General features: G+C 42.6%; 1 pseudogene; it reads left to right on the top strand.

Annotated features, from left to right (window-relative positions):
- Nucleotides 1–1744: 1744 nt before the first annotated feature.
- Nucleotides 1745–3230, top strand: LOC102190388 (annotated as a pseudogene).
- Nucleotides 3231–25978: the final 22748 nt, after the last annotated feature.

Raw genomic sequence — 25978 nt, 5'->3', positions numbered from 1 at the left:
ATTAGATAGAGATTACAGAGTGTGGACATCTTAGGGGGCCATTAATATGTCAGATACTTTTCAAATGGATAATGAACAAATAAAAGATTTGATCAGAAAATTTTAGAATATATGAATAACCTAATGTTTTAAAAGAGTGTATTGATAACCAATATAAGGGAAGGACAAATATTATATTTGTTTATAAACTAACAAGTAGAAAACAATGGCTGTCTACTTTCTGGTTTAAAGATGTTTTCATGTGTGTGTGTGTGTGTCTGTGTGTTGCTCACTCAGTTGTGTCCCACTCTTTGCAACCCCATTGAGTGTAGCCCACCAGGCTCCTCTGTCCATAGTGTCATATAATGAAGAATATAAAAACATCAACCTAAAACACCAACTGGACTGTCATCTTGGAGTGTCTCATAAAAATCAGAAATGTATATTTAAACTGCTCACAGAAGTATTCACATCTGTCAAATTATTAAATAGAAATCAAGCTTAATTGAAAGTTATTAGACTCTAGAGATGTGTAATAGACTTCTTACGGTGTCTGGAGATGAGAGATGGGATCTGCCAGGACTGAGCTCTGTGCTAAGGAAGCGGACAGCCCCTGGACACTTGTTCATGAACCTGTTGTACCTGAGAAAACCTGATCAGTAGACACTGTGAGTGCACATTTTGAGCTGATACTTAGATGTCACCATGAAGCCCTTAAGGAAATTGAAGAAGATGCTGAAAAGATGTTCTGAAATTCTAAGGAACAATCATTCAGATTTATACACTCTTGAAAATATTTTACCTTCAAGAATGGAGTGAAGCCCTCTAATGTCTCCCCTGAACTTCCTTTTTTTTCCCTTTTGTGAAAGAACAAGAATAATGAAACCATTGGTAATGAACCTAAGTTATATTCATGTATATATATATATATATATATATATATTTTGTGAACATATATATATCAAGGATTGTGGATTTAACTTTTCTTGGGGATGCAAGTCAAAGAGCACCTAACTGCAGTTTGAGGAGGGGGCTGCTCCTTCGAAGGCCTTGGGATGGGGTCCCCTTCCTTATGCAGTTATAGCACCTGAATGACAGAAAATAAATGACAGAAAAGAAATAGGAACACCCATTGCAAAGTGTTCAGTTTTACTTAAAGTAGAATCCTAATTCTAATATATGAGCATAAAGCACAATTACTAACATATTTAAAATAAACATTATCCAAATATATGTGGTAATAAGGAATTCAGTAGCAATGGAAAGGAGATATTTAAATGTATATAAATATAAATACACCACAAAATGAATAGAATTAGCATGTATTTATGCCTTCTTGCAGAGCCCTGCAATACATCTTTCTCTGCTCCAAACTTCAACGTTTTGGTTTGGTCTCACTGTATGTTGGGCACATGGACTTGTGTCTGATAACAGTTTCATTTAATCCCTTAATAACTTTATTCCCCCTGATCCCTATTTTACCCCTCCCTCTCCCCAGTGTTAACCACTAGTTTGATCTCTGTATCTGTGAGTCTGCTACTTTATTTGTCATATTCACTAGTTTGTTGTATTTTCTCAGATCCCAAGTATAAGTGATACTATACAGTATTTGACTTTCTCTGGTTTATCTGATAATCTTTAATTACTGGTGAAAAACTGCACATTTGTTCGAGCCTTAAGCCTCTAGAAAAGGAGACTTGGACTCACCTGGGCCATAGTGTTAGGCTCGTTGGGGGTTTGCAGCTGCAGCCACTGCCTGTGCTCCATGAGGAAGATGCTCACCACTGTTTCTCGCGTGTTGTCGGGCGTTGCCCAGAAGCCAGCAAGCAGAGTGCTGGTGGCATCCCATCATTTTGCAAATGATGCTACTTTTGAAATTAAGAAATGTGATCTTCACTGACTGGAAGAGGGCCCTCCTGTCACTACAGTGCTTACCAGGGAGGATGGACTCAAATACTACAGGATGCTGCAGACTGTTTGCTGAATGGAGTTAAAAGCAGATCAGCTGTATAAACAGAAAATTATTCATGGTTTCTGTCACTTGTGTGATAGTCAGGAAGTTTGTTGTATAGGCTTGGAGGCCGGCATCAACCCCACAGACCATCTGATCACAGAGTACCAGGCTCATGGCTTTGCCTTTACTCATGGACTCTCTGTCCAGGAGATTCTCTCAGAGCTTACAGGACGAAGAGGTGGTTGTGCTAAAGGAAAAGGATTGATGCATATGTATGCCAAGAATTTCTATGGAGGCAATGGCATCTTGGGAGCTCAGGTGCCCCTGGGGTCTGGGATTGCTCTGACCTGTGAGTATAATGGAAAAGATGAGGTCTGTTTGACTTTGTATGGCAATGGCGCTGCTAATCAGGGTCAGATCTTCCAAGCTTAAAATATGGTAGCTTTGTGGAAATTGCCTTGTATTTTCATCTTTGAGAATAACCAGTATGGGATGGGAACATCTGTGGAGAGAGCAGCAGCCAGCACTGATTACTACAAGAGAGGTGACTTTATTCCTGGGCTGGGTAGATGGAATGGATATCCTGCGTGTTTCAGTTCAGTTCAGTTCAGTCGCTCAGTCGTGTCCGACTCTCTGTGACCCCATGAATCACAGCACGCCAGGCCTCCCTGTCCATCACCAACTCCCAGAGTTCACTCAGACTCACGTCCATCGAGTCGGTGATGCCATCCAGCCATCTCATCCTCTGTCGTCCCCTGCTCCTCCTGCCCCCAATCCCTCCCAGCATCAGAGCGTTTTCCAATGAGTCAACTCTTTGCATGAGATGGCCAAAGTACTGGAGTTTCAGCTTTAGAATCATTCCTTCCAAAGAGATCCCAGGACTGATCTCCTTTCAGAATGGCCTGCTTGTTTAGAAGGCCACAAAATTTGCAGCTGCCTATTGTAGATCTGAAAGGGGGCCTATACTGATGGAGCTGCAGACTTACTGTTACCATGGACACAGCATGAGTGATCCTGGAGTGAGTTACCATACTCGAGAAGAGATTCAGGAGGTTAGAAGTAAGAGTGATCCTATCATGCTCCTCAAGGACAGGGTGGTGGACAGCAATCTTGCCATTGTTGAAGAATTAAAGGAAGTTGATGTGGAAGTGAGAAAAGAAATTGAGCATGCTGCCCAGTTTGCTACCGCTGATGCTGAACTACTTTAGAAGAACTCAGCTATCACATCTACTGCAATGATTGACCTTTTGAAGTCCAAGGTGCAAACCAGTGGATCGAGTTTAAGTCCATCAGTTAAGGAGAGATATGCACACCTTCAGCATATTTGGCAGCAACTGTAAGGAATGCTTTGTGTTCTCAGTTTTGTCAAGAAAGAAAACTCATACAGAGAAGGTGTGTAGATTAAGATAGTGTTTGCATGTGGTTTGTACAGTGTTGCATTAAAAGAGGTGATTGTACACCTAAGGTTATTTTAGTTACATAGGTCTAAAATAGGTAATAGTTTGCTTAACCCTCCACATTATTTCTTTAAAATAGTTTTATTTGATTTAGTTATATACTAGTTTTAACACATACTTTAGTTACTAAGGGCTTCCCTTATGGCTCAGCTGGTAAAGAATCCACCTGCAATGCTGGAGACCTGGGTTTGATCCCTGGGTTGGGAAGATCTCCTGGAGAAGGGAAAGGCTACCCACTCCAGTATTCTTGCCAGGAGAATTCCATGGACTGTATAGTCCATGGGGTCACGAAGAGTTGGACACGACTGAGCGACTTTCACTTTAAGCCTCTAGAATACTTTGTCACCCTCTCTGATACTTAAATCAATCAGCTGTCCCCTTACCCCTTGGGAAACAGGAAAGCTTCTAGTGAAGGGACCTTGTGTTGTTTACCTTTGTCACCATGGCAACCAATATATTGCTGGCATTAAGTGTGCAGCCATCAAGAGTTAGAATGGATGGGGAATGATTAAGGGCTATGTGAATGATGGAACTCTGAATCACAAAAGCAATGTGGAAACTCAACAGTCAGAGCTATCTAGTGGTCCAGAGGTTTCAGTTACCAAAGGTCAAAAGCCAGTGTACCAGAGAGAGATGGAGGTATGCAAAGACAGATGTGCATGGGCAGGCAGTTCCAGGACTGGAGTGGTCATCATCGGGCATGAAACATGCAGGCAGCCAGGAAGGGGGGCATCTCAAGAGTTGAGTAGTCACTGGTGGAATGACCTCCTGAAGAGGTAGGCCTGTGTTTTTTTTTTTCTTTTTATTACTTTTTGGCCACATTTTGAGGCATCTGGGATATTAGTTCCCTAATCAGGGATTGAACCTGTGCCCCTGCAAGAGAAGCTTGGGGTCTTAACCACTGAACCACCAAGGAAGTCCCAGGCCTATGTTTGAGAATTGCCGTGACATCTCTCAGTTGGCTAGATGGCGGTGCCCTAGTGTGGCTGCCCATCCCACTGCAGGGACAGCAACTCAGTGACCAGCACAGGTCATCCCGTGGCTGAAACACATTGCAGCCACAGAAGGCAAAACGAGTTTGGTCATTCTGTAGCTGGTGTGGAGAAAGGAGTCCTTTTCTGAAGGGAGCATTTCTAGATTCATGGAGTATGATGCCTACTCAGTGGTGGCTGGGAAAGCTGTGGGTAACAGGAGACCTGGGTTTACATGTTCCTCTGTATATGCAGGTATTGGCCACTTGTTAAATACATTCCACACCTGCCAGGTGAGGAGGAAGCTGTGCCTCTGAATGCAGTCAGGGACTGGGGAACTCTGCTGGGGAGGAGGGCTAGGGGAGGTTATATTCACTCCTGTATTTGCTATTTCTGCATAATTTGGGATCCTATAGATCTGAGTTGCCTTTTGTGTGGTTTTCCTTCCCTAAATAACTTCTTTCTGCATTCCTTACACAGAAAATCTGTTGATTGCAAATCCTCTCACTTTTTGTCTTAAAATGGCTTTTATGCTTGCCTTTATTTTTGAAGGACAGCTTCACTAGGTACAGAATTTTTGGTTGAAGAACTTTTCTGTTTCAGCACCATGAATATGTCATTCCAACTTCTTCTGGCTTCCATAGTTTTTGGATGATGTCAGTCATGTATCTTGTCATTATCCACTTTTACATAATGTGTTATTTATTTCTGGCTCTTTTAAGCTTTTTCTCTTCTCTTAGACTTTCAGTAGTCTGGCTGTGATGTATTCCAGGGTGACTTTTCTTCGTTTTATTGCCTTTGGGGTTCTTTGAGATTCTTAGATTTCTCTAAAGGTGAGAACTGGCTGAAAAGAACATGAAGGACATTTTGGGTCTTGTTGTGATGGTTTCACCCATGCAAACATTTGCCAAAACTCATTGCTCTTTACTTTTAGCATGTATGCATCTCACTGTATGCAGCCTAGACAAGTGACTTAAAGCTTTAATGCAAAAAATGTGTAACCTATGGAAGCTAGATGTGTTGATTTTCCTTAATAAATGGGTCTATTAGAACTAAGTCTGGGGATTCAATTTGCCATTTCATTTCTGAGGATATTTTTTAAATCTCTGGACATATTTTATCTTCTAAATGATATAAGTCCTGGTTAAAATGAAAAAAAGAGGTAATGTAGTAAAAAAGAAAGATAGTTTAAAATCACTTTCTAAACCATTAGGGGAGGATCTTCATACTAAGAAGATGTGCTCAATAGAAAAGTAATCTATGAAACTGAAAGGGACACATCTTGAGATCTGTGTGGTGTATGAAATAGAGAGAAAGGAAGTTAAGGAGGAAGGAAGGAAGGAAAAGATGAATGAACTTGAAAGTGATGGGATGGAGGATTTGTTAATTTGGCTTCTCTATTTCACGGCAGATGTTGGGGTGTGGATGCAGGCCAGTAGGCTAACACTAGGTAGCTTTTTGAGCTCAAGAAGTTGAACTCTGCAGAGACACATCACTGTCATGTGCTAATGTTCTGTTTCCCTCAGTCTTTCACCCTGTGTCAACCACTGTAAATTAACATATGACTTCTTGAGTTCACCTGTGGCATTCCTTCATCTGTGCATTCATTCAACCAATGCTTGTTGCATGCTAACTACCTGCTAAGCATTCTTTTATGCATCAGAAATAAAGTGATCATGAGCAGGGCAAACAGGATCCTTACATTCGTGTGCTTGTGTTTGTGAGAGAGAGAATCAGGTGATAAGAGAAATAAATAAAGTGATTGCAAGTGCCAAGGTGCACACAGCAAGGTCTTGTGACAAGGAACCCCTGAGGTGACTGTGTCTGTTACAGCTTAAATGACCAATGAAGGTCTAAACATCACATCTCAGGCCTGAGCCAAAGGGACAGACAGGCATGTAACCATCTACAGAGGGAAATTTCATCGTCTTCTTGCTAGTTTCCTAGATAGGTGAAAAAATACCATGAGAATCATTGGATGAAAAATTAACAAAAAGGCTGGTTTTCCACAGTGTGCTGGGCTCTTTCTGAGGAGAGAAGTTGAGGACAGTCTGTGTCTCTCCCTGGAGCCCCCTGTGTGGATGACTTAGTGCCCAGGACTCAAGAGTGCAGAGAACAAAGAGAATCAGGGCTGGCTGATGGCTGCCCCACAACCCTGCAGCCAGAGAGGTAAGCACAGGGCTGGGGAGATAAACATACCAGGTCACGAGGCAGTTAGTCATGGTCACCTGTGCATGTTCCCCAAGGGAACAAGATGGTAACAATACAAAGTGTCTTTCCTGCTGGGCCAGTGGGACAGGAAGACTCTCAGCCAGCAAAGCTGGACATCTCATGCCTGCCAAGAGCAGATGTGAACACAGCTCAATGAGACACATGGATGGTCTTTAGTCTGTACGTGGACCACTCCCCGGAGTGTGTAGACACCCCAGACTGAGGCTCTGAGTCTACACCATTGTGAAGCTGGAGACAGTGACTGTTCATGGCTGATGCTCAATCAGTTTGGAACCAAACTTGGCTTCCTGGAAAGAGAGGTGACAGGGAAGGACAGGGCAGAGTCCTGTGGGGTAGAAGGTAGGCCTTGTTTCCAAGTCACATTTATTGTTTTCCTAGAGGGACTGTGGGAGGGCTCTATGCAGGAAGCTAACAGGTGGAAGAATGAGTGACTGTGGGAGAACTTGGTGCAGGAGGTCCAGGAGGCTAACAACCAAAAGAACGCCCCCTGAGATCAGCCGGCCTCCAGGGGAATGGACTCAATCACCTGGTGGTTTCCTCACTCATTACCATTTACAGGTCCCTTGGTGTAGAATTCTGCAAATGGGCCTAGTGGTCAATGAGCCCTACAAGGTCTTCTGGTCGGCTGTGCACACCCATGGACACTGGGATCACTGCTCTGGGAGCAGCTCTTCTCCTGCAGTTTTCATGCCTTGTCACATCCTTCGGGTGACATTGAGTGGGACGTGCCAAGTGCTGTGCCAACATTCAGGAGTGTCCCAAGGCTGTGACACTTCACTCCTGCCTTCTGGAGGCCTCTGGTTAATGTAGGATGTCACAATATATCCCCTAGAGTGACGTGTTGCAAAGGGCTCTCATCTGACAAAGCCTCCTCTCTGGAAGGTGAAGAATTTGGGGAGCAACATGTAGAAGGGGCTTTCCTCCTCCGAATGATGAACTAAGACAACTGAAGTTCTCAGAAATGCTCACAATTGCTTTAAAAAAATGTTCTGTCTGGATTTTGACAGCTTGCTTTGCAGAGCAGATTTTCAGTGTGTATTACTTATTTTATATTTTTAGCCTTCCATATCTTTTCTGAACGAAATCCCCAAGGTTGCTGCTTGGTTGAAAGTTAACGTATGGACAGCAAACCTTCTTATATTTTGAATCATCTTAAAAATGACTGAGGCTTTTATTCCCAAATGGCTGCCCTCTGCTACACCTGGGCTGCAGTGCAATCTCTGAGGATTGAAGCTGGGGCACTGAGTAGTCTGACAAATGTATGACACGTCAGAACCGGAGGTGGCAAGGGCTAGAGTCTCCAGTCAGGAGCCACGTCTGGTGAATATCTAAGTTATTCCCTCTTTCTGCACATTTTCCTCTGGACTTGGCAGGGTTTCCACACACAGGGGAGCAGTGAGCAGAAAGGCTGGTCCCTGACTATTGGCACCCTGGAGACTGACCACTGATAGCCCCTCCCCAAGTGCCATGTGGAGACCCAGAGCTCTGGGCCTGGGCAGGGCATCTGTGCAGAAAGACGATGTGACAGTGGATGAACCACGCTCCACCTCACCTTCTCAGGCCTGGGAAAAGAAACAGAGACCATCCAAAAACCTTGGACCGTTAGGTTCCAAAGGGCAGAAGTCATAACATGGTTAAAAAAAAAAAGTAAAAGCAGCAAAACATAGTGGTAACCCTCTCCCCTTAGTCCTACAGGTGGTTTACCGAACTGGCCCAAAGCCCTAACTCAGAGGTTTCACTTTTACATGAAAAGTTTTCCCAGTATGAGTAAATACCATACATGTTCTGATGTTCCTGGTCTCATTCAGCCTCTGAGGGCTGTCCTGCATCCAGGAGGAAGGATGAGGCTTATGGTCTCCAGGAGGAAGGAGGAGGCTCGTGGCAGAGGAGAGTGGGGGAGCTCTGCAGAGGGCAGGGCGGCTTTCTGACCCCTGCCTTTGAATCTGTTGGCTGAAGCCTGCCTTTGACTTCATTCAAAGGCGTTGGCCACTTAATGAGAGGCCTCAGAGCTCATGCGCTTGGAAATGCCTTCCTCTCTCTGAGTGGGGCTGGTTAATCAATTGATTCCATGAAGAGAATTCTTCATCTTCACCTTGTATGTTTGCACTGGCCTGCTGTCTGCCAAACCTGCCCACGCAGGGCTGTGAGAATGTGCTAGGAAATCCTTTTTCTTTGGGTGCTTGAACTTGAGTTATCCAGTATGGCCTTTGTTCCACAGTTCAGCCTTTCAGACTTTATCTGGAAATTTTCAGTGTGCTTATACAACGTCCTGTGTATTTTAATACATTTCTACCTGAATAGCTTTCTTTTTTCCTCCCTCTCATAGAACATTGCAACAAGACAACTACCTCATGACATTAAGAATTCAGTGTATATTTACAACTGAGTTCTACATTTTGGCCTGATTTCTTCTTCGAAATGGTGAAATTAGAGGAAGTGAATGTGTGTGGTGGGTCCTCTCCGGGGAAGGCAGCCATGTGAAGGACAACTGTGGGCGCCAGTGTTTACGACCTGGTCAGGCTGAATCAACACCTGCTTTGTTTGTTCCCTGTGAATGGGACTGACCCTCAGACATCACGGAACCAGAAGGATGCCTGCTAGGATATGTCTTGAATATTAGAACTCAGTCTCTTTCTTTTCTAACTTGCGAACGTTTTGCTTCAGCTACTGTAGGCCCACAGACTACAGCCCCAGGGCCAAATCTACCTTCGTGTGAAAGTTGCTCAGTTGTGTTCAACCCAGGTTGCCCATCCTCATCATAAACATTTTATTCCCCTAGAAATGCAGTTTTTATGTCTCACTTTGACTAAAAGCAGAGAGAGGATACAATAAAGTGAAGGAGCATCCCTGCTAGAGTTATCAGCGCCCAGACAAGATTCTGTCTGCCATGAACAGTTGTCTGTCTGGATTCCTGGAAAAGCAGAGACTGGGCTTCTGTTGTGAGCCAAGAATGCTTCAGCTTTCACATCAGGTGCCAGTGGCCACTTTGCATTTGAAAGTACAGTATGGAGAAACTTGTTTAAAAGACTGGTACTTGCTGCATCTTTAAAAGCTGACTGATGGCTTTTCAGCTGCTTCACATTTCAGGCTCAGGGATTGTGCTCTATGCCAGGAGATTAGTCAGACATTCTTATATGTGCCTTTAATGTCAACGATATTTATCAGTAAGGAGCATGATTCTAGAGAAGATGCTTGGCTATCCCAGGACTGTTACATCAGCCTCTCTGTGAGCCTGAGGGGAGAGAGAGGACCCGCCTCCCCCCCCCCCCGCCCCCGCACACTCCCAACCCATCTGAGGCCTTGAAACTCCCTATGAGTCTCCTCATCTGAACAAACCTAGGGTTCTGTGCAGACGACATGGTTCCCCATAGATGCCTTTGGGGGGCAAGAACCTGCACTTCAAAAGAGTTTGTCTAAAGAAGTGCATGCATGGCTAAGCAATTTCAGTCGTGTCCAACTCTGTGCAACCCTATGGACCGTAGCCTGCCAGACTCCTTTGTGCATGGGATTCCCCAGGAAGAATACTGGAGTGGGTTACCATTTCCTTCTCAAGGGGATCTTCCCTACCCAGGGCTCTAACCTGTGTCTCGTATGTCTACCGCATTGGCAGGAGAGTTCTTGACCACTAGCACCATCTAGGAAGCCCAAAAGCAGTAAAGAAAAGAAAAGCAGATCCTGGCTTCTGAGAGGGTTAAAGAGTGGATCAGGTAACAATACTTGAAAGCAAGAGCGAGACTGGATGTGGGTGCCCAGATGAGACACCGGGAAGTGTGCAACCTGCATCCCTTCCCTGCGTGTGGCCCTGGACTGAACAGGCCTGAGACCCCATTCCTGAGGCTGCACAGTGAACTCAGCAAAAGAAAGTTCACAAAAGAAAATACTAACATTGCGCACAAACCTAAGAATGTTTGTTTAATTTCATTCTTATTTCTGAAAATATAAATTCAAAGAAAATGTCTTACAAAAGATAATTAAACCTAAAAGCTTTTGCACAATGAACGAAGCTATAAGCAAGGTGAAAAGACAGCCTTCACTTTAGATGGGAGCTGGGAGAAAATAATAGTAAACAAAGAAATTGACAAAGAATTAATCTCAAAAATATACAAGCAGCTCCTGCAGCTCAATTCCAGAAAAATAAACGAGCCGATCAAAAAATGGGCCAGAGAACTAAACAGACAGTTCTCCAAAGAAGACATACAGATGGTTAACAGACACATGAAATGATGCTCAACATCACTTTTTATCAGAGAAATGCAAATCAAAACCACAATGAGGTACTATCTCACGTGGGTCAGAATGGCTGCTATCAAAAAGTCTACAAACAATAAATGCTGGAGAGGGTGTGGAGAAAAGGGAACCCTCTTACACTGTTGATAGGAATGCAAACTAATACAGCCACTATGGAGAACAGTGTGGAGATTCCTTAAAAAACTGGAAATAGAACTGCCATATGACCCAGCAATCCCATTGCTGGGCATACACATCAAGGAAACCAGAATTGAAAGAGACACATGGACCCCAATGCTCATCGCAGCACTGTTTACCATAGCCAGGACATGGAAGCAATCTAGCTGTCCATCAGCAGATGCATGGATAAGAAAGCCGTGGTACATATACACAATGGAATATTACTCAGCAATTAAAAATAATGCATTTGAATCAGTTCTAATGAGGTGGATGAAACTGGAGCCTATTATTCAGAGTGAAGTAAGTCAGAAAGAAAAACACCAATACAGTGTATTAACACCTATATATGGAATTTAGAAAGATGGTAATGATGACCCTGTATATGAGGCAGCAAAAGAGACACAGATGTAAAGAATAGACTTTTGGACTCTGTGGGGGAAGGCGAGGGTGGGATAATTTGAGAGAATAGCATTGAAACATGTATATTATCATAAGTGAAATAGATCATCAGTCCAGGTTCAATGCATGAAACAGGGTGCTGAGGGCTGGTACACTGGGATGACCCTGAGGGATGGGATGGGGAGGGAGGTGGGTAGGGGGTTCAGGATGGGGAACACATGTACACCCATGGCTGATTCATGTCAATGTGTGGCAAAAACCACTACAATATTTTAAAGTAATTAGTCTCCAATTAAAATAAATAAATTAATTTTATAAAATAAAATATAAAATACAATGCAAAAAAATAAAATAAAATGCTACTGCTCAAGAAAAAGATTAAAAGATCCATAAAACAATTCAGCCAAGTGTATATATTTGAATAAAATTTGAGGGTAAAAATTTTTATAGCGTTAAGCAAAATTTTACATATGATACATCACAGTGCAATAGTTCTACTTTGAGAAATTTATCTTAAATAACTGAATAAATGTTCAAAGATATATGTAAGAGGTGTTCAAAACATTGTTGTATGTAACAGCAAAAATGTAGGTATAATTTATATAGCACCAGCAATTGATAAGGGACTTGCAGTTTATTAAATTATGTAACACTCTATGTACATTAAATTGATCATGGGCCCATATTTATTGTCTTGGAAAGAGTTACATTATTATTACGTGACTGAAGCAGTGTTATATAGATACTAAAGGTCAGAGCAAGGAGTAATGGACATTACAAAACAAGAGTATTAGGTAAAGGCAAAAATGACGCTTTAAAAACTATACCTGTATAGGTCATTTAACATTAAAAAAGTGTTAATTAAGGATTGGTAAAGAATTTTTTTCTTTATCCTTATCTTTTACAGTTACTTTTAATCCCCTAATGATAAATATCTTCTGGGAATTAAGACTCAGAAAATTTTGCAGACCTTACCATTTCACCCAAAAACCTGAAGTTGCTCCTTGTCTGGGAAAAGTGCATCTCATGTATACACATCAACCATCAGAGCATCCATTTCTGTGGTTTGATGGCGCTCAGTCACAATTCAACACAAGAGCATCTTCACACTTGCAGAGTAAAATGTCACCACTAATCAACTGAGAAGATTCGATTTTCCTCTTAGATTTTCACATCCTGTCCAGTGTTCAATGTGTGGTAGAATCTTGACTCTGATTGGATAGGAGAAACTTTTCCTTTAAAGAGTTAAAAATAATATCAATGAAGAAAACTCATAAGTGATATAATTTCCTGGTATTTGAGTGTTTTGTCACCAATTTCTGTGCCAGGTCCCATGTTCAGCTGTCTGGCAGTTCTTATGATATATGAAAATGCTTCCATTTTTATAGGTATATGCTGGCAAAAAAAAAATCTACCACTTCCATGAATTATTAGTCCTTTTCTGCTAATTATTTTGAAAAAAGCAGAGGTGCAGCTCCAATTTCAAGAGGCTGTTAACGTCTGGGACATACTTGGTGTAGGACTATTCAGTTAGGAGAAGATCAGTGCCTTTTTTTGACCACCAGCTTTCTAATTGCATTTTGAAACTTATAGGAAAAACCAAGTTACATTTTTTGTATTACAGATTGAGCAAGAAGTTGATTTTAAATGATTGATAAAAGTAACCAATGAGGAAACGTAACAAAGTGAGTAACCAATCTACAACATAAAGATAGAAATTTTTACATTTTTGAATAACATTTATGAAAAAATGAAATGACAAACTGAATGTGAGCTGTGGAAAACCCCCTAAGGTTGTAAAGACCCCAGAGTAATTTGTTTAAAAAAAAAATACAGACTTAGAGGCAGGGCTGGGAGAACTCAGCTGTCTGGTTTCAAGTAGCAGGCAAAGCCCTGCAGTTTTAAATAACTACTGCAGAAAAATCAGACAAAATAAAGAACAAGCAGCCCTTCTTCATGTATCTGGGGTATGAGTCTCAGTGTTTTTGTGTGGACCGAGCTCCTGCGGGGCATGCTGCATGTCTTAACAAAATTCCCGCAGGAGTAGCTCACTGGTCCCACTGATAGAGGAGGGCTGGATGCTGTAGAATGCCTGCTGTAGACATTTCATGCTTCTCAAGTTAATAACCAGACACACTAAACTTTATGGAGCTAAAAATAAAACATTTGGAATCCCATATTATAGCCAGATTGTGGCAAGAGACAGATGATAGGAAGGACAAAAAGGAGAGGAAAGGGAAGAAGGAAGGAGAGACAAGGACAGGACCCCATACAGGACAGAGCGGTGAGGGAGGGAGTTAAATACAGTGCTGGATCTGGGGTCTGCCCCCCTCAGCTGATCATCTGAAAGCGGGGAGTTAATAGTAGTACTGACCTCACGGATTAAATGAACTAATATGTATGAAGTCGGCATCTAATGGGGTGTGAGCACAACCTTTTGGGTTTTTAAAAATTGAGTTATAGTTGATTTACAATGTTGTGTTAGTTTCAAGTGAACAGCAAAGTAATTCAGTTATAGGTATACATACAGATACTCTTTCAGATTCTTTTCTCTTACTGGTCATTACAGAATATTAAGCAGAATTTTCTGTGCTATATTGCTATATAGTCCTTGTTGGTTACCTATTTTATAGAGTAGTGTGTATAATGGTACCTCACTCCAGTACTCTTGCCTGGAAAATCCCATGGATGGAGGAGCCTGATAGGCTGCAGTCCATGGGGTCGCTAAGAGTTGGGCTCAACTGAGCGACTTCACTTTCGCTTTTCACTTTCATGCATTGGAGAAGGAAATGGCAACCCACTCCAGTGTTCTTGCCTGGAGAATCCCAGAGACAGTGGGCCCCCGTCTATGGGGTCGCACAGAGTCAGACACGACTGAAGCGATTTAGCAGCAGCAGCAGCAATGTGTATATGTTCATCCCAAACTCCTAATTTATCCCTCCCCCCTCACCTTTCCCCTTTGGTAACTAGTTTTTAAAAGTTAAGAACTGCAATACATTATGTCTAACTACTTCATCTAAAATTGGATAGGAACACCCCCTCTTGTGGACTGTATCCGTATCTCTGCTGTACTTTCCTTTCCTGTTGTTTTTGCTGTCCTTTGCTTTCACATGAAGATGGAAACGTGTTCTAGACAGCTCCATATTATAAATGTCATTTTAAAAGTGTTGAATCAAGGCACTCTGCCAACAACTTTGTTTTCCCTACTTTTCTCTCCATGTTGGACTTCTCTGGCATAGGAGAATACTATTACCTTACCATGTAAAACATAGGAATGGCTTTAAAAGAATTCCCCAGCAACTGAATATTGATGGGCTGTCAAAAATATGCTTGGTGCCAAAGGATCTGGTCACGTCTGTTCCATTTATTGTGTGTTTCTCGTTCCCTCGTGACTAAGTACTCACAAAAAGACACAAAAGCCCAAACCTCTGGAGTATGTGATATTTGATGGCAGAAACCATATTTTCATATATTCAGTCCCACACCTAACATATTAAGGTGCTTAGTAGGGGATCACCAGCAGACAATGATGAGTGTCTACAGTATGTAGGGTGCTCAGATTACTAATTTGACTTCTAATTACTAATTGACTTCTAGTGACTGAGCGACTGAACTGAACTGAACTAAACTGATGAAGAAAAGTGTGTTCCCCCATCTCCACTGTGCTTGGTTGAGTGGGTTAATAAAGTTTATTTTAAGGAGCATTAGAAGTCATTCCCCTAAAACTTTTACCTTATTCTACCCTTTTTGAATATGTTTATTTCTCTCAAAAATATGAAACATATTTCTTGCTTAAATTTCCATGTTTTAAAAGCCGGATAGTACAATAGAGCAAAATCACTTATTTTTTTTTTTACTTTGATAATAAATTGAGTCTATTTTTAAAAAAAAAAAACAATATAGGAATGCACTGAGATCTAGGGGGAAAATGGAAATGTGGAAAAATTTAAAAGATGGCTTGTTTCTCAGTAAAAGCAAGGGAGGCCAAGGAGAATAGCATCTGAACTCCTCCCTACCCCGGCTCCTGCAGCAACCCTCCCAAATGGGTTCAGTACAGACTGTCTGCTTCTCACTTGGCACAGGCTCTTCATCTCTCCCACCTGAGTCTCAGCCGGGCTGTTGCCAGCTGCCCTGAAATTCAGTGCAGTTTCTGATTCAGGTTATAATTTTTGACCAGCATTTTAATGGCTAGCATCTCAAGAGCAAGATAATTGTTGTCCAAGAATTCCATTATCTAGCATGTGACTCACAGGACACATGACATTCATATTGGGCCCACTTCCCCAGGGCGGGGGCCATGAGAAGTTCCTGGACTGCTTAATGAAAATTCCATGGCTTTCCTCCTACTCAACAAAGCCTGTTGGAATTCAGTTGGGCAAGAATAACTTCATCCAAGGAGATAAATCTCAGTCTGCTTTAAATTTGTGTGTGGATGCAGGCGTGTGTAGTTCAGATCTCAAATTTAGCCCTGCATCATTTATAGCAGTTATTGAAAATGCTCCATCATAACGAAGTAGTATGAGCTCAAGTCCCTTAGTGAGACACCACATTCGTGCCCGCTTAGGCTAGCTTGGAAACCATTCTGTCTAATGCCTGGGAGGCACTAAGTGGCCACCTGAGAATAAAGTGCTGAGGGCAGAGTTCTCTAGATAGAAACCTAAGTGTCCTCCTGGTTTATTTTGACTTGAGGAAAAGAAGCAGCGTAACTTCTTAGCTGCCTCTGGAGACCCAGTGCTGAATGTACCACTTCCTATTTGCAGGACCAAATTATATAGAAAGGTGGTGGTTATCTGCTGTGATTTTAAAGCAACTAGTACATGATGCACCTCACGGATTTAGGTCTGGGGGGTGAGCAGAGGTGATAACACGAACAGTTACTGAAGTCAAATTATTGTCGACCTTGAGAATGCATCGGGAAAATGTGAAAGCATGGCTGAGCAGAACCCTTGTTGTTCTTCAGCTGCTAAGTTGTGTCTGATTCTTTGTGACCCCATGGACTGCAGCACACCAGGCTTCCCTGTCCTTTACCATCTCCCAGAGTTTACTCAAACTCATGTCCATTGAGTCAGTGATGCCATCCAACCATCTCATCCTTTGTCGTCCCCTTCTCCTCCTGCCCTCAATCTTTCCCAGCATCAGGATCTGTTCCAATGAGTTGGCTCTTTCCATCAGGTGGCCAAAGTATTGGAGCTTCAGCTTCAGCATCAGTCCTTCCAAAGAATATTCAGGGTTGATTTCCTTCAGCAGAACCCTGAACTCTTACAAATTTAGACTTCTTATTAACATGGTCTTTGATTAAAATGAGCATTTTTCTTTATATGAAGTACTCAGAAAATAGTCATACTTATAGTGTAGGGAGAAACATGGAAAAATTACAGAAAATCATTTTTATACCTAGCTCTTCTTTTGGGGACTTGGATACCCTTCAGATCATGTCACCGGAAACAGCACTTTTGCATCCAGGAGACTTCTGATTAAAATGTTTAGCTTTAAAAATAAACACAAATCTTGTGCTCCAATGTTGAGGAGGTAAAGGCATGATGTCCAGTGAACTGGAACATCAGAGTGTCCTCCAGCTTTCCAAATGCCACATGAAGGTAAAAGTTGAATTTTGGAGAGTACAGCTTATAATGTGCTACTATTTCATCATTTTTAACAGGAGAGTATTACTCATTTTTCTGCCCAGGACACGTGTAGACTTTGAGAGGATGATTAATCGGCTTCCGTGTCAGCAGTGGAAGGGGTGGTGTTGTCCATGGCAGGGGGTGATCACCCAGACTGGTCTCTGAGAGGGAAGACAGTCACCCCACTTACATGTATCAATATAAGCAAATCTCTATCAGGCTGTGCAAATCTGGGCAGAACTGAATCCTTGATGTGCATTAATTATGTCCCTTCCTCCCATTGCAGGCTCAACCTGGGAGAAGGCCTTCTGACAGATTGACTTTGAAAGGTAAGTTGGGCTTGGTTACTCATGACCTTTATTCCACCGGTTCATTGATTATCCATTGGTGGTCTCACCAGCACTACTTCAGTGACTGTGCTCTTGAGGAAGTCATCATTTTTGAGCCTCTGTTTCCTTATAAAGTAAACCTTTGATTTATATCATCCTTGCCTGCACACAGATTGAAATTGATGATTAAATGGGGCAACTTATGTGAAAATGCTTCTTCTACTGTGAAACAGTAGAGGTAAGTTGTAGAATTAGGGCATTGCAGGGAAGAGAGTTGGTTCTCTTACTGCTTTCTGATGTCATATGTTATATTCAGTTCTACAGGTTTAGTACAGAGAAATTTATATTGATATCTTCCTGATTGTTAAAGTTGTTTGATCTTATCTGCTCCAAGTGAAAGGCTGAGATCATGTCATTCTTAGCTAAAAGCATTTCTGCACCAGCATGTCCTGAAAAGAAACAAAAATGACTCATGATAACATCAGAAAATGTGCAGGTAGGGTCGGTATAGCCCTAATGACACCATATGGACAATTTAACATCTTGCAGTGAACTTGCAGCATCGGAACAGCTATTGAAACAGAAAATTAATTTAAAAAATTATTCTAATATTTTGACTAATTCTTTTCACCATAATAGCATTTTTGCATTCAGAAGACTTCTGACTAAAATGTTTAGCTTAAAAAATAAATGTAAATCCTGTGCATTGAGGAGGTAAGGCCATGGTGTCCAGTGATTGGAATGTCAGTGGCCTTCCAGATTTCCAAACACCACATGAATTTCATGCCAGTAAGAATGGCTGTGATCCAAAAGTCTACAAGCAATAAATGCTGGAGAGGGTGTGGAGAAAAGGGAACCCTCTTACACTGTTGGTGGGAATGCAAACTAGTATAGCCACTATGGAGAACAGTGTGGAGATTCCTTAAAAAACTGGAAACAGAACTGCCTTATGACCCAGCAATCCCACTGCTGGGCATACACACCGAGGAAACCAGAATTGAAAGAGACGCGTGTACCCCAATGTTCATCGCAGCACTGTTTATAATAGCCAGGACATGGAAACAACCTAGATGTCCATCAGCAGATGAATGGATAAGAAAGCCGTGGTACATATACACAATGGAGTATTACTTAGCCATTAAAAAGAATACATTTGAATCAGTTCTAATGAGGTGGATGAAACTGGAGCCTATTATACAGAGTGAAGTAAGCCAGAAAGAAAAACACCAATACAGTATACTAATGCATATATATGGAATTTAGAAAGATGGTAATGATAACCCTGTATGCAAGACAGCAAAAGAGACACAGATGTATAGAACAGTCTTTTGGACTCTGTGGGAGAGGGCGAGGGTGGGATGATTTGGGAGAATGGCATTGAAACATGTATAATATCATATATGAAACGAATAGCCAGTCCAGGTTCGATGCATGATACTGGATGCTTGGGGCTGGTGCACTGAGATGACCCAGAGGGATGGTATGGGGAGGGAGGAGGGAGGGGGGTTCAGGATGGGGAACACGTGTATACCTGTGACGGATTCATGTTGATGTATAGTAAAACCAGTACAATATTGTAAAGTAATTAACCTCCAATTAAAATAAATGCATTTATTTTTTTAAAAAAATAATAAAAACAAAATAAAATCAAGAAATACAGAAAAAAAGAGTTGAATTCTGGAGAGTACAGCTTACAATGTGCTACTGTTTCATTATATTTAACAGGAGAGTATTACTCATTTTTCAAAATGTCTTTATGTGTGTCAATCAAGCTGATGGAGTGCTTAGAGCATATGAAAGGAATAATAAAATACCTTAAAATGCATTATTTCTCCAGTAGTGAGTAAGAACAGGTACCTCATCACCAGACTGACTGTGATGGCATTTCTGGTACCATTTGTGATTGACTCAAAAGTCTGTTTATTTCTCTACGTCCTTGTCCATGCCATCAACACCATCACTGTTGATCTCTCAGTGAGTTCTTGTGGCTGGTCCTTGAGGTTATTGGATGAAGTTGGTTTGGGGCAGGCAGTTCTTCTGGTGGACCAGATTTCAGGCTGAAAGATCACAAACGGCTTCGTGTGTGTGAGACCTTCCCCAAAGCATCTTTCTCTTGATTCTTCTTTTGTGTAAGGACAAATGTCAAAGATAAACAAAGAAGCTGTTGTTGTTGTTTTAGTTGCTAAGTTGTGTCTAACTCTTTGCAACCCCATGGACAGTAGCCTGACAGACTCCTCTCTCCATAGGATTTCCCAGGCAAGAATGCTGGAGTGGGTAGCCATTCCCTTCTCCAGGGGGATCTTCCTGACCCGGGGATCAAAACCATGTCTCTTGCATTGGCAGGAGGGTACCACTGGGCTACCAGGGAAGCCCGCTTGTTTATTCACTCTATTCCTAAACCAAGGTTTATTGTAGACTCACAGAAAAGTCTTTCAAGACCCAAAGTTCTTGTCAAAGGAGAGAGGATAGCAAGTTGAACATCAGTTATTTGTCTCTTGGCTTTAGGAAGACATTACCATACTTGGTTTGTGCATTTTTTGGTGGGGGGTGGTGCAGGATGCGATTGAAATGCTGTAGAGAGAACCTCAGATATTGTGTCATCCTCCCTACCTAAGTCAGTGTACGTCTGAATAATTGGATGTTCTCTTGCAGAATCATGATGCTACACTGGTACCAAATACAAGTGCCAGCCAGTCCCTAGCACTATCTAATATCAGTCAGTGCTTACACTTCCTGATCTCAGCATGCTCCCAAAGTCCACACTTACTATAAAATTTTTTTCAGCTTTAAATTTTTAAAAAATTTTTACTGAGTTATAATTACATACAATATTATATTACTTTCAGGTATACAATATATTGATTTGATATTTTTATACATCATGAATGGTCACCACTGTGTGATCAGTTACCACTGTCAACACCGATTCTGTTCCTTTGCCACATCTCCACCTCTGTATTGAGATTGTGTCCCCCAGTTCTTTCCCAGCTTCGTTGGGTTTCTGTTCCTGTCACTAGGTTCTGAGGAAACCAGCTCCTCTGTCTTGCATCACCAGTGAATTGTCTGGAGTGTCTGTCTGTGGCTTTGTTTGCCTTGTCAGTCTACCCTCTGATTCACATAAACTCAAATCACTCCTCTTTGGCAGTTGGGGACAGTTTCATGGTGACTTATTGTCCATTCTCGATGGCCGCCTGGTCTTTTCTCATTTCTGTCCTTCTAGCACAGTGGGAGGTACCAAGCCCATTCAGAATTCTGGACCCTGCATCCACCCTCTGTCCTGAGGGTGGACATTTAGGCATTTCCCAGCCTTTGGCTCTTGTAATGAACAAACTTGTGCACACCTGTATTTTTTGCCAGGTATTCTAGGGGTAGATTACTGAGTACAATCAAAGAGTAAATTCCTGTGGAATTTTGATGAACATTGTCAAGTTTCTCTTCCTAAAACCTTGGCAGCAGTTTCAGCAATTATTTCCCCAGAGCCTCACCAACAGAACGTGCTGTCACACTTGAGGATTTTTTTTGCCAGCCTGACAGGTGAGAAATGGTTGCTCAGTGTCCTTCTAATCCTCATTAATCCTGAGTCGTTATTCCATAGAGTGGAGCTCAGGCTGAGGTTCTTGGTCATCTCCTGAATGGAACTCTAAGAGTAAGAGGTTCTTTTAAGATGGTTAAGGATTCATTGATTTGCAGGATTCAGCAATTGAAACCTTTTTTTTTTTTTTTTCTAGTTCGCATGACCTTAACCTTTTGCCTATTTGAATAATGATGTAATGAAAACAACTGCCATGGACCAAGTACTGTGTCACATCATTTCCAGTCTGTGCAGTAGCCCCACAGATGAGGGATTGGCAAACTTTTTTCTAAAGAGGGAGAGGCCATATTTCAGGTTCCGTAGGCCATACAGTTTCTGTGGTAGCAGAAGGCGATGAACATGCTGTGTTCCAATAAAACTTTATTTAAAAAAAAACAAGAAGCTTGTAGGACTGGCTGCTGGCCATCCTTTGTGACCCCATCTCACAGGTAAAGAAAACTAAAGAAAACCAAGCAGCTACCCAGAGAACTGTAGCCACACACACTGACCTGTGTTCAAGAGAAGGTCTGCCTGGCTTTCTACATCCAGCCACACTGAATACTTGAATTATAGCTCTCTTTTTTTGGCTTTGTGTTGTTTATTTTTCCTATCCCTGTAGCTCTGGGAACATTGTCTTTAGTCTCAAATCTTATCAGCTGTTCTCATTTTATGAATATTTTGAAGAAAGTCAGGGAGTAAAATTTGCATGTCACAATGCCTCTCTAAATGGGTATGCTTCCGAATAGATCTGTACATTAAAATATTATTAAATAATATATCAAGTGAAAGGCTGTCTATTTGAACTGTAGTCTGGTAAACATCCCCAGTTTTAGACATTATCTTAAAACATCACCCTATGTTTTCCTGTGTTGTCACATGTTTTCTCATGTAAGGGCAGGAGTTGTCTCTGCCTTGCATCAAGCGTCTTGAAATACAGAACAGATACTGATAGATGGAGTTATTGCGCATTGACAGTTGCAAAGACCGTGTCATGCAGTGCTATTAAACATGGCCTTGTTTGAGTTCTTCTCAAGTTCAACCCAGTCTTTCTCTTCAAAGGAACACCAATTATATCCTAAATGAAGCTTTCTGGTCCTTTAGAGCTATTGTGAGTGATATTGATCCTTTTAGTGCTGTGTCCTTTGAAGTTTGCCCATCAGTCTATTTGCTAATAGAGTATTTTAAAGTGGTGACATCTAAAAAAGAAAAAAAAAAGTGAATGAGTCAGCCAGACCTCAAAGCTTTCTCCCAGAAAAAAAAAAAAAGCAAAGTTGTCCTCCGCTGTACATTCTGTGATGGGGAGCAAGGAGGGGACCTAGGAAGTGAGCCTTTCCTTACAGTAATCTTGCCTTGACATGTGTCCTGGTGAGCAAACTGAAAGATCAGATAGAGGGAGACACATGAGCACCTGATTCTGTGGCAGTAGTGTCTGGGAGCTTAACAGATGTCTGTAAACTGTGTTTCTTTGGTTTCCCCCTTTCCTGCCTATGGTCCCTTCAGGACATGGCAGCTGCTGGTACCCAACAACCCCGTCTCCTCCCAAACCTCACCAGCCCCACAGCCACCACCCTCAGGCTTCCTCTGTCTTCCAGTACCTCCTATCATGAAGCCACCAAGTGTGTTCATGATCTTGTGTGGACTTACTGTGTGTCATTCTAGACCCTTGCTGCTGAGAATAGTATGTACATCTTGTCGTTTTACACCAACTAGTGCCAGCCCAAGGGTTATCCAGTGATAGGCATTTAATAAATGTTTCATAAGCAAGCATTTTATAAGGGCACTAATCCCATTCACTGGGTCTCCACACTCATGACCTGATCACTTCTCAAAGACCCCCAGATTTTAATACTGTCTCATTGAGGGGTTAGAATTTCAGTAGGTGAATTTTGAGAGAATGAAAACATCCAGTCCATAACACGTGTCAGTAACTCTCATACAATCGAAAGAAAAGTTAGATCTTATGTCTGAGACTTTTATATCCTGTCATATCATATAGTCCATTTCATTAGACTTTACTCATGTAGCTGATCAATTTTGCTGTTTTCTTCGATGGGCCAAAATGCCTTGGTTATACTCAAAATTCAATGTAAAAACTATGATTAATATATGCATACACATGTGTGTGTATCTGGTGTGTGTGTGCATGAGGATATATGTGTGTGCATCGTGTGTGTGTATAATAAAAGTAGGTGATTTCCATTTCTTAGGCTGTTAAGAGCTTTATGTAAAACTTTAACTTCCAACATGGAAAGAATTTTTTTTTTTTTATTCTAGCACAATGACATTGTTTAACAAGTATTTGGTGAACAGATCTATTTTTCTTCCAGAAAAAAAAATGTAATCCTTCATCCTTTTTCCCTCAAAATATGTCTGGAAGGAAAGATTTTCTGATTGGTAATCTCCAACTTCACTAAGTCAGGTCCCTAGGACTTAATATAAACAGTCTCTGAATGAATGAGTGATAAAGATAAGGGCCTATGGAGAATGGTGCATTCATGAACTGAAATCCCAAATTCCCAGTTGGTAAGCTTGGCAACTTGTTCTGTACAAAATGTGAAGTACCAAGCCAGAACGTTTTATATTTCATTAATGACGTGAGCAAGTGAACTGTGTAATAGATCTCTGAAAGCTTTTTTGAACCTTGGTGCAGACAGCACCTTGAATAAAGGGAAGTTCATGCTGTTTGATATGGAGGTAAAATCTAGATGTTGAGTCTGTAGAATGGAATGTTTTGGGGAATTGTGCTAGCAGACACTCCCAAACCTCAGTTCATATTTCTCATTTTCTCTGCATCATGAGAGCCTGAAATTAGTTCTTTTATAGTTGCAACTGCAGTGAAATCTCTTTCCCACAGCCCAGCCAGTTAAACACCTCAGCTCGCGACTGAGCATCATTGCTTGGATGAAGCAACAGTTTGTATGAGGCAGATTTCAGAGGAGCTGTGTGGGTTTCTCATCAGAATCCTCAGAAACCTATCACCCACGATGAACAAAGTGGAAACAGTTCCTCCTGGCTCTTCTTTTTCGCAACCTATCTCTACATGCTCACAGCCACACAGACTTCAAAATGTACATGAAATCTTGGAAGTAGCAAACGTGACAGTGTCACACACCTTCTAGAGTCTAGTGGTTTCATTCACACACTGACGTGTAAATGTGGATTCAGAGGACTAAGTGACTTCTTTATGCAGGACCAGGTGGTATCGAGTCTTCCTGCTTGTGAAGCCTGCGCCTCCTCTTCTCTAAGCTCTGCAGACATCTGTGTCCTCCTCTTCTCTAAGCTCTGTGGAACTCTGAAGATCTTATCACACAACAGGAGCAACCATGTTGCCTCAGTTGATCACGTCCCTCGGTGCCAAGGGGGCTTGGGAAGATGTAGTCAGGCAGGACCCTACTTGTCCCAGGCTCCTCCTTGTCCCAGAGGAGCATAAGTAATCCCTTATCCCGCCCTCTCTGGACCATCCTGTACCCACTGCCTCACCCAGGACAGACTCCCTCCTGCCTCGGGGAGGCCTTGATGTTCAAGTCCCCTTTTCACACCCTCCCTGTGGTCACTATTAAGGTTGATGCCCACCTCACTCTCTCTGGGGATGGAGAAGCGGCCTGGGGGCCTGTCATCCACAGAGCAAGTGAAAACACTGGTCAGTGAGCAAGCCAGCAGCCCAGGGATCGTAGTGACCAGGTGGGAACAGGTGGAGCAGCCTGGGGGGCCCTCACATGGCCGTCCTGACCCACTTGCCCCACATAGAGGGAAGGCTGTTTCACCTGGTCCTCGGGGGAAGAAGGTAGGTTTGAAATGTCCACTCTCTGTTCTGACTGGTGAGATACAGTGACTGAGGAATCCAGGCAGGTCACCACTTCCATCCTGGAAAGAGTGTTTCTGTGGACATGCTGGCGTCTCCTGTTGGGACGCTGATGAACGTGCACTGTGCTGTATGGGCAGCAGAGCTCGGTCCTCAGGCATCTGAGTACAGCACTGGTTTTGCCCTGAGAGTGATCGGCTCCAGCACTTTCCAGAAAGAGGAGCACAAGATCTGAAGGAAGATGGCAGAGATGCTGTTCTGGTCGACTCTTCACTGGTGATAGGGTCCCTGGGCTGAGCGGCTTAGTGATCAGTGTCTGTCCCCTTACTGCCCCCCTGCATGCCCGGAAGGCTGTGTGTCCTTATCTACACATTGACTAAGTGACTTTTAGGGAAAAAATAAAACCAAAACAGACAAACAGAAACAAAGCTCACTCCCTCTGTTGCCAGGCATGGGGTCTGAGGGAGTACTGCCCCCACCGTGGGGTCCCAGGAGTGTTTCCTACTCTGACCGCCTGAATCAGGCCCCATGTCCCCAGTCCCACTCGGGCCAGGGGCTGCCCACTGTGTGACCACAGCACCACCCAGCCCGGTTCCATCGGGGCTCCATGGTAGGATGGAGCTGCCCCACCAGGTCCAGGTGCTGTTTGCCAGACAAGCTGGGGCAGCCCCAGGTTTCTGGACACACATTTTCTCTGGACAAACAATAGCTGCCTGAGGCCCGGGTAGGGGAGGAGGAGCCAGGTGGGTGCTCAGGCCAGATTCAGCTCTCCCTTAGGCAATTTCCTATCTGTAAGGAAGGGCCCTTCCCTGGTGGCTCAGATGGTAAAGCATCTGTCTACAATGCAGGAGACCTGGGTTCAGTCCCTGGGTTGGGAAGATCCCCTGGAGAAGGAAATGGCAATCCACTCCAGTACTATTGCCTGGAGCCTTGTAGGCTACAGTCCATGGGGCCGCAAAGAGTCGGACACGACTGAGCGACTTCACTTACTCACTCAAGGAGGGACTCAGATTGTGGAATCCATACACATGGGACAGTAACATGCCCTGTGCTGGAGGAAGCTCCAGGGCCAGGCGGACCCCAGCGCATAGCAAGCACTTTGCTAAAGGGCTCGTTCAGCTGCCCTGGGAGGATGAGAACTTCATTCCAGCCTAAACATGAGCCTTTATGGAAACATTCAATGCCACAAAATTTACTATAAAAAATGATGATTTCTCGAGTAAGTCAGGAAAGGAGCATTTATACATGCAGAC

This window comes from Capra hircus, unplaced genomic scaffold (assembly GCF_001704415.2).
Source record: "Capra hircus breed San Clemente unplaced genomic scaffold, ASM170441v1, whole genome shotgun sequence".
NCBI classification, from domain to species: domain Eukaryota; kingdom Metazoa; phylum Chordata; class Mammalia; order Artiodactyla; family Bovidae; genus Capra; species Capra hircus.
This window is presented reverse-complemented; position numbering and strand designations above follow the sequence as displayed.